The 10,180-nt window shown below is 37.9% G+C and overlaps 1 long non-coding RNA gene across 1 annotated transcript; it reads left to right on the top strand.

Annotated features, from left to right (window-relative positions):
- Positions 1–1,053: 1,053 nt before the first annotated feature.
- Positions 1,054–1,961, top strand: LOC309698288. The gene is made up of 3 exons (XR_014274046.1): positions 1,054–1,173; positions 1,463–1,672; positions 1,775–1,961. It is a non-coding gene; the product is annotated as an uncharacterized lncRNA (long non-coding RNA).
- Positions 1,962–10,180: the final 8,219 nt, after the last annotated feature.

Here is a 10,180-nt window from a genome sequence, read left to right as displayed (position 1 = left end):
GGAAAGTTTTAAGCCTAATCTTAAAAGTAAAGATAGTGTCTGTCTCCTGAATCCAAACTGGAAGCTGGTTCCACAGAAGAGGGGCCTGAAAACTGAAGGCTCTGCCTCCCATTCTACTTTTAAATACTCTAGGAACAACAAGTAGGCCTGCAGTGTGAAAGCGAAGTGCTCTAATAGGGTGATATGGTACTACAAGGTCATTAAGATAAGATGGGGCCTGATTATTTAAGACCTTGTATGTGAGGAGCAGGATTTTGAATTCAATTAACCATACATTTGGACAGCATTTTATTTTATTTTTTCATTTAAACCATTTTCTATCCATGGCTGGTTCGGAATCACCAATAAGCCTAACACGAAACTTTTCTGTACTGTTGGAGGAAACCCAAGTATCCACAGAGACAAAATTCACTCAAAAGCAAGTGAGCAAGTCAAAAAGACACTTAGATCCACTGGATAATGATAACGGAAAACGTGTGGGATCAATTTATTGATTTCACATTTCCTTTTTTTCGATCACTGTTAATGTGGTTCATTCCACATAGCTTGTCCTAATCTCCACATCACACTGATCAGATAGAGATGTCTATCCCTTTGATTTATATCTGACATCACAGCATCCATTCTTTTCCTGTCATGCTTTCCTGCATTGCAAAATAACTTTATATGTCCAAAAGTCAGATAAGAAATTAGTCAGACTATAGGTTGTAATCTACAAATTATATTAAACTGTGTTACATTCCTAAAATTCTTATTTTCTAACTTAGATGTAATTGTGTACTGCTGCCAATGAGTTCATAAACACGTCTGTTTGAAGCTATTTTATTGGAGTATCTACCAGCAAGCATTTCGAGATTCAAAGATCATTTTAACTAGGTGTGAATTCAAAAGAGTTAATTGTTGCACTAACCAAATTCCTAAAAGCTGTTAATATATTAATTTAATTTAATTTAATTTAATTTAATTTAATTTAATTTAATTTAATTTAATTTAATTATAGAAAAGATTCCAAACAAGTCGTCTTCCATTCCAAGTACTGGTACCATCAACTATGTTGGTAAATTAGATCGTGTGATTGGCTGAAGGATCTGACTCATCATGAACTTTGGGGGGAGGAGCAATAACGTCAGACTGTGATGAGAGTACAGCAGACTGGCAAAGATTTGTTTCAAGGTAAGTGCAATCCTAACCACTAATTCTTTCCTTTTGTTATGATCCTAATCCTTAGTCCTTCCAATGATACAATACAAATAGCTAAACTTCCATAATTTTCATCCCTGTCCCTGGACATTCCAGTTATGTAATATACATCACTAATGCTTCCAACATTGTGCTGATGTCCTCTGTATGCAGTGTGTCTTTGGAAACATGCCACGCTATGTGCACCAAACATCTGAACTGAATTTAATGTTTTTGTTTATATTTTATGTATTTTTAAAAAATAATTTCTCTTTCAACACAGTATTGCAAGTCCTTAGTCAAGTGGGCTCCTCACAAGAAGAGAAAAATGGATAGAAGAGGGACGACTCCTATTCCTCAGAACCCTGTGAAAAGCAATAAACCACAACTGGTGGAAAAAGATGACCTGCAGCCACAGGATGAAACTAGGAAGTTGGAGATTTCTGAAGCTGTTAAAGAGCCTCAGTCCAGCAATGATGGTGTGCCAGTGAATGTAAGTTAACAGAGTAACACAGCCAACAAGAAATGAAATATCAGATGAAATGAGTTACTGCATCAAATACTAAGAATCTCCTCTCTTCATTTGTCTTTGCAGGCAGACGGTGTTGCTGATGGGAAAGGAAAATGACTGCCAATAAAGACACACAAACATAGCTACACACACACAAGCATGCATGCACCTGCACACATATGTTCATATACAACAATGTTCAGATAAAGTTCAATAAAGTTCTTGTTGTTCAACTGCAAAATCCTGTGTTTTCTTTCTCACACTGATGGAGGATGGGAAAAGTCCACAGTCATGGTATTCAAAAAGAATATAATGCAAAGATTTGCAGCTGAATCACAACATGAGGAGCAGCATTGTAATGTAATCCTTCTTATATAATACTGTTATATACCTACTTACTACTTGAAGCACTATAGATTAAAAGTCCCATTTTAACTGTAGATTAAAACAACACTTAAAAAAACAAGTTTAATAATTTGTTTGAAAAGGTGTAATTCCAGATTAAAGTTACAGTACACTAATAAGATTCACAAAACAGATTCACTGAATGTTATTTATTATAATTACAGAAAAGACTCCAAGCGAATCATCTTCAATTCCAAGTACTAGTACCTGGTAATATAGGCAGAATTAATAATGTGATTGGCTGAAAGGTCTTTATAGTCATGAGTTTGGGTGGGAGGGGCAGTGATGTCAGAGTGTGGTAAGAATACAGCAGACTGGAAGAGATTTGCTTCAAGGTAAGTTCAATCAAAATCACTAATGCTATAATTTTTATGATATTAATCTCTAGTTCTTCAAATTGTTAGAATACAAATCAATATTTCTTCCAGATTTTCCATTCTAATATTTAGATCTTCCACTTATAGAATAAAAATCACTAATTCTTCCAAGATAGTAATGGTTATTTCCTCTGTATGTGTCTTATCTTTGGAAACTTGGCTTCATCACATGCAGAAGAAGGAAGAACAATGTCAGGTATGTACAAGTGTTAGTTCTACATATGTTTGATTCCTGAGATTCAGTGGTCCCACATGGTATTCCTAAGATTTTTATTTGTCCTTCATGCAGTGGAAATACAGCTGCAAAATGCTGACAATGAAGTGCGCATTGGTCTGAGCCTACAAGATGAGAATCTTACAGGAGAACATTACAGGCAAGAGCAGTTTGTCTTTGTTACACAGAGATACTTACCACAATAAAAGAATACATCCACTAACATTCTATCCTCATAAATGTTTTAGATGTACATGTGGGCAATTATTGGATCCATTGACCTGGTGGATACTACTTGCAGTTGCAGCTGCAACCATTTTATTCTATATGGTGGTCTTTCTCCTGCTCCATTCCAACAAATACATCTAAGTAAATAAATGCAGATTAAAAGGAAGTTCAATAAAGTTTATTTCTTTACAAATATCAAAATTGTGTGTCTTCATTCTCACACTGGGTTAATGCGGGATGTCAAAGGTTGTCTAACATCAAGATTTATGGTGGTTCAAAATGCAGACAAGAAAAGAAAACTACAGGTGAATCCAAATGTGATGCTCATTGTTGTTCCCAAGACTAAGCAAAAAATGCAATGTAATATATTTGTACTAATCTTTAGCTGTTAGACTACTAAATGCTGACAGGGGTCGTTTGGATTCATATTTATGATCATTAATTTTTATAGGTTGTGTGAATGAGCAGACAAAAATGGCCCTTTTTGGGATTAATAAAGTTATGTGAGATTAGTTAAAAAGAAAAAAATGGGCATTTGTGAAACATTTTATTTAATAGTACAGAGTCAAAGTTTATTGATTTCTTTTACAAGGTATAATTTCAAATAAAATGATTCCTAATGGTAGCTGTGCAAATCTTGTTATTAAGTTAGTTGTATTAGTTACACATAAAATTCCTAATGGGTATTCCTATTTATTTGAAGGTTCTCCAATCAGAGTTAGTGGATCAAGCTGGAACCAGGGAGGTTGTTGCAGCTCTTCAAGGGTCTCAGTTTCAGAGCAATGACGTTCCATCCACTGTAAATTCATGGAGCACAGGAATACAACAAATCATTAATAAAAAATAAAAAAAAGATTGCAAAAGACACTTAGAATCGCCACCATAAATTTGTCTTTGCAGCCAAGGAGTTCTAATTATGGGAAAGAAAAATAAATGCTAGACAAGACATACAAATATGACCACCACACACGCACACACACACACAAACAGTTAAGAGGTCAAGATTAGTCAGAAATATATATCTAATTGGTTGGTGATTGATTATTTATTGTCAGATGTGAACTCAATTCAATTCAGTTTTGCTTAGTGCCATATAGTGCCAAATTCCACCAACAGTTTCTTCGAGCTGCTTGGAAAGGTAACGACCCTTACAATAATATCAAGAAAACAGAAAAAAAATTACTATGGCCCTTGTGAGCAAAAGCTATGGTGACAGTGGCAACGAAAACCTTCCTTTTAACAGGAAGAAACCTCCAGCACTACCAGGCTCACAGAGGGGCTGCCATGTGCTGTGACCGGCTGGGATTCTGTCTGCATATCAATTCAATTCAATAAAACTTTATTGATCCCAAAGGTTGACCCCGAAGGAAATTGGTTTAAGGGTGCCGACCTTTTGCCAGCGCCAGCTTACCCTTCCGACCATACATACATTACACAAACATCACATGGGGAAGACAGGTCCGAGAGGTATAATAATGGAAAATCCACAACACGAGGAAAGACGAAGAGAAAAAAGAACTCCTCCAAGACTGAGCTCACACAGGGAGATCAGTTTGAGAACAGAAAGAAACACATAAGCACATAGCACATGAATCATAGATTAAAAGTCCCATTTTAACTGTAGATTCAAAAAATCCTTTATTCAAAAAATTTGTTTTATTCTTTTCTTTGTAATTCCAGATTAAAGTTATAGTACACTAACAAGATTCCTAAAGGATGGTAACCAAATGCAATTCATTAGGTTTGTTGAATTAATTACACAAAATCATTTGGGACCACTGAATCTGAGGAAATCAAACATATGTAGAACCAACACTTGTACATACCTGACATTGTTCGTCCTTATTGTTCTGCTTGTGACAGAAACCAGTTCCAAAGATAAGCTGCATGCAGAGGAAATAATTATTACTATCTTGGAAGAAGTAGTGAATTTTATTCTATAAGTGGAAGCTCTAAAGATTTCAGTCAAAAAATTGGAAGAATTGTTGATTTGTATGTCTAAACTGGAAGCCCTACTGATTGGGATTAAAAAAATGAAACAAAAAACATAAGAATTAGTAATTATAATAAATAGAATGCTGACTGGACTCACCACTTAACAAATTATACTTCTCCAGACTTTGGCTGACATCACTATCTACTAGCAAATCAGATGATCGATTTCCGCTGTCTGTTATAAGACACTGTGACTTGGAATTGAGGATGACTTCTGAGGAATTGTATGTGTCATTAAAGTAACTGTGTAATCAAATCTACTAATTTGCATATCATCCTTTAGGAATCACATTAGTGTGAAATGTGACTCATTTGGAAATCCACATTGTGAAAGAAAAAACATAATTTGTTTTGAATAAAGTTCCGTGTTCTGTGTGATTAAAATGTGACTTGCTGTCTAAAAGACCTAAAATGATTAGTAAGTCTGCAATTACACTATATATACATGTGAGTACATTATAATTTTGGCCCATCACATTTTGACTCATTTTGGTGCAATTCTTTCCATTACATAATGTTTGAATATCACAACTGTTGATACTGCACCAAATTTGTAATGTTTCACTGTGTGGCTGACAGGAAATAGAACCCAAACACAGGACTCATACACGAGGAGGGATGAACTCAGCTTTATTGCCTGAAAAAACACACGTACTGAACTAAAACAAGGAGCCATAAACAAGAAACTCAAATCAAAAACCAAGGACACGAGGGAGCTACACTGGGAACACAGGGAACTAGGAGGGGGGAGAAAACACACACTGTGAGGGGTTGACGCAACAAGAAACGGAGGTAAAACAAACAATAAATACACAAGGAGAACAAGGAACAGCTGGGAGATACAGCTAAGGGCAATTACACACATGAAAAAAACAGGGAGGACAAACAAACCTGGAACATAAGGTCAGTGGGAGAAACTCAGAGATGGGAGATGAGGAAGGCTGGACAGAGAGACGCAGAGGAACATAGTGAATGAACATAGAGGACCGACACAGGTAGGGCTGATAAAAACACTCAAACACTAACCACAAGAACCAAACCCTAAGAACTAATACCAAAATCAGAATTAACACAAAACCAGTGTTGGGAAGGTTACTTTTAAAATGTATTCCATTACAGAATACAGAATACATGCCCCAAAATGTATTCTGTAACGTGTTCCGTTACGTTACTCAATGAGAGTAACGTATTCTGAATACTTTGGATTACTTAATATATTATCATGCTGTTTACAACAACGTGAATGTACTATTGCTGTGTGATTTATTACTGTTACTGAAGGTCCGCGGCTCCGAACCATAGTAAAGGGACCTCTGGCTAATACGGTGGGTTCTGTGTCGGCTCGTAGCTAAAAAATAGCTTTACTTTGTTGTGTGGGTCAACTTTGTTTGCGAGACACAGAGAGAGGCGTTGAAAGACTGCTCCAACGGAACTTATTGTTTTTGGAGGAAAACACGAACACTGTGTACAGTCGAGTCTTAATCACGTTAAAATGACATTAACGCCATAACGTGGCAAATCTCTGTTAACAAGATTGCCCGTGCTTGGGGCTGGACGTTAACGAGCTAACTGCGCTAACGCACTAGTTCCCACAAATTGAGCATTGCGTGGCACATCCGACATACTGTTTTACTTTTTTCCATGATGCGCTTACCAACAGGGTCATACTTCACATGAAAACCAAGATAGTTCCAAACACCAGATCTGAATGAGGATGGCGGAGGTTCAATTTCGGGTAGCGTTGAGGCAGTTGCCATGTTGCAATGAGTTTAGCTTCTGTCTTGCTAGCTTGCGCTGCGCTCAGTGGAGCCTAGGCGGAGTAGTCGAACGCAGATCCACTGAGCGCTCAACACAGACAGCATCGTCAGATGAAAGGTTGATAAAATAAATAAAAATGTTGTATTGTTTGATACATATGCGTACCGAACCGAAAGCACTGTATCGAACGGTTCACACACACACACACACACACACACACACACACACACACACGCACATATATATATATATATATATACACACACACACACACACGCACACATACATACATACACATACAAACATTTTAATTTTAATTGATTTTAATCAATAAATCAATAATCAAAACCCACTCCTACTAGCAGGCAGGGCATACTTGGAACGCCATAAACAATTGGCTGGAAAACTATACAGAAACATCTGTGCTGAATACGGCCTGGAAGTCAAATTGGGAGACGCCCACTGGGGTCGTGGAGAATGACCGAACTAAAATCTTGTGGGACTTCCAGATGTAGACGGACAAAATGGTGATGGCTTACAAACCAGACATAGTGGTGATGGAATAAAAGAAGAAGACAGCTGTGGTGACAGACATAGCATTTCCGAATGACAGCAAAATTAGGAAGAAAGAAACTTGAGAAATACAGAAGTCTCAGAGAAGAGATCGAGAAGAATGGTGGGTGAAGGTAACAGTGGTCCTATTGGTAATCGGAGCACTAGGTGTGCTGACTCTCAAGATAGGCGAGTGGCTCCAGCAGATCCCAGGAACATCATCTATGATCTCTGTCCAGAAGTGCACCATCCTAGGAACAGCCAAGATACTGCGCATGGCCCTCAAGCTCCCAGGCCTCTGGTAGCAGATTTGAGCTTGTAGGATAGAGCGCCCTTATGGGCGAGAGGGGAATTGTGTTTTGTTTTTGTTTTTTGTTTTTTTGCCAATTTCAAATGTGATTTATGCTAAAAAGACATTCTAGGTTCAAAATTTAAACTTGTTTTATAACATAAGTAATAAATTCAAATGAGTGATACTTCGCACTAACAACATCTCCAAAGGAAGATATGCAAATTATGTCCATTAAGTCAATTACATTGTTTACATTTAAAGTTCCAAACGAGTAATCCTCCATTCCAAGTTCAGATATACACTATTGGTAAGAGATCACATGATAAAAGCAGAGGGCATGATGGGTTGGAAGATCTGAATGCTAAGATCCCCGTAGGTTATATGCAGAGCTGTTAGTGTTTCAGTTGAAGATTGTGGAATTACATAGAGGTAAGTTGGGATAAAATTCACTAAATCCTTCCAACTGTAAGATCCCAATCCCTAATCTCTTTTGTAACATTTAAATAGTAAAATTCCAACTATTAAATATAAATCACTAATGTTTAAAAGATTTTAATTTCCCTGTTTCCCATTATTCTTATTTCGTTTTTTCACTTTTTTAGGTTTCCTTTCTTAATTCCTACGTGAATGGTGACATATTGTCACAGTCAAGAAACAAGTGAGTAACAAAATGTTTTTATTTTGTTCATACTTTTATACCTTGTAGCACCACACATTAAGACCTATGTAATTGTCTGTGAGCGCCCATTGAATTTATTTTAATCGTACTATCTGCGTATCATTTCGAGTGAAAAATGTTTTTAGGCTTCATCTGCCTGCTAGACAGATTATGTGTCAAATCAAAAAGGAACATAGCCCTACAGTAAATAAGTACACATACAGAAATCAGCGCATAGAGACATTGACCCTTGAAATTCTTTAACACTAACATCTTTTTCAACAGTTCTTCTTTGCTGAAGGGCTCAATCCATTTTTAGAAACTTGTTTAAAAATAAGTGAAATATAAATCAATTATTCATCCATCCAAATCTCTAATTCTTCCAATTCACTTCAATTCAATTCAATATGTAGGTGTGAAAACGCTTCTTTTTCGATCTGTGCATAGTTAACCACTGTTGGGGTCAGTGTCTTTGAAGCATATGTGGTTGGGTGTCCGTCCTGCATCAACACAGCTCCCAAACCATACTTGGATGCATCTACCTGTAGGTGTAGCTCCTTGGTCGTGTCGTAGTATGCCAGTATGGGGCCTGGTTCTCTGGTTATGAGATGCTTCATTTGCTGGAAGACTCTGTCGTGATTCTGATCCCAGACGAACTCCAAGTCTTGCTTGAGCAGCTGACGCAGCGGTGCGTTCACTTCTGATAGTCGCAGTGCGAATCTGGACAGGTAGTTCGCCATTCCAAGTCAAAGGAGCTTGCAAAGAGAGTATTCCAAGCATTGTCTCTAGCTCATTCTTATTCTCAGGAGGCGGCATGTCTTTGATGGCCTGTAGTTTCTTTGGGTCTGGCTGGATGCCCTCCCGGGTGAGTTTGTGTCCAAAGTAACTCACTTCTGTGGCACCTATGACACATTTCTCTGGATTGAGACACACGACGGGCATGGCGTCTGGGTCAATGTGTAAGTCGCATTCTCCTGGGAATATGCCCTTGAACATATCAGCAAACTCCTCCATGACACTTGTGGTCTGTACTGACATGACCAGCTTGACTAGGTTTAGATCCAGGCATGCTTTCAACCAAGGGACAATCAGCACGGAGTGCAAACATTATGAACAATACAACAATTACGACCAGTGTTGTGGGTAAGTCTAAATAAAGTAGATAAAATGATATACTTACTGATACAGTGTCTTGGTAGTCCTACTGACACCCAAAGTATTGTCAACTACAAATTAATCATATACATACATACGCTATCCAGCTGCTAACAAAACCCTAATCATGGCAGCACAGGCACAAGCTCTGAGAACAGGGTCCATAGAGGCTGGGGTCTATCACACCAGACAAAACCCCATGTGAAGTCTGTGTAAAGATGCCCCTGAGACAATCCAGCACATAACAGCAGGGTGCAAGATGCTAGCAAGTAGAGCATACATGGAACATCATAACCAAGTGGCTGGAATAGTACACAGGAACATCTGTGCCAATATGGCCTGGAAGTCAAAATGGGAGACGCCCACTAGGGTCGTGGAGAATGACCGAACTAAAATCTTGTGGGACTTCTAGATGCAGACAGAAAAAATGTTGATGGATAACCAACTGGACTTCTACTGTTTTCTTTCTTCTGTGGAAATCACAGAAGAAGATGGCTGTAGTGTTAGACGTAGCATTTCCGAATGACAGCAACATCAGGAAGAAAGAACACAAGAAGCTTGAGAAATACAGAGGGCACAGTCCTAGGAACAACTAAGATACTTTTGTATCTCAATCATCTTTTGTATGTATTATTGTAGGGTCTATCTTACAATATAAAGCACCTTGAGGTGACCGTTGTCGTGATTTGGCACGACATAAATAAAATTGACCTAAAATGAATTGAATACTGCACAGGGCCCTCAAGCTCCCAGGCTTCTTGTAGCAGACCTGAGCTTGACGGACAGAGCGCCCTGAGTGAGAGGGGAATTGTTGTTTTTTGGGTGTTTTTTTTTGCCAAATTACAAATGCAATATA

This window comes from Aulonocara stuartgranti, assembly GCF_965226115.1.
Source record: "Aulonocara stuartgranti genome assembly, chromosome: 22".
Lineage (NCBI taxonomy): Eukaryota > Metazoa > Chordata > Actinopteri > Cichliformes > Cichlidae > Aulonocara > Aulonocara stuartgranti.
The sequence above is the reverse complement of the archived record's forward strand: the minus strand, read 5'-3'. Positions and strand labels throughout refer to the sequence as shown.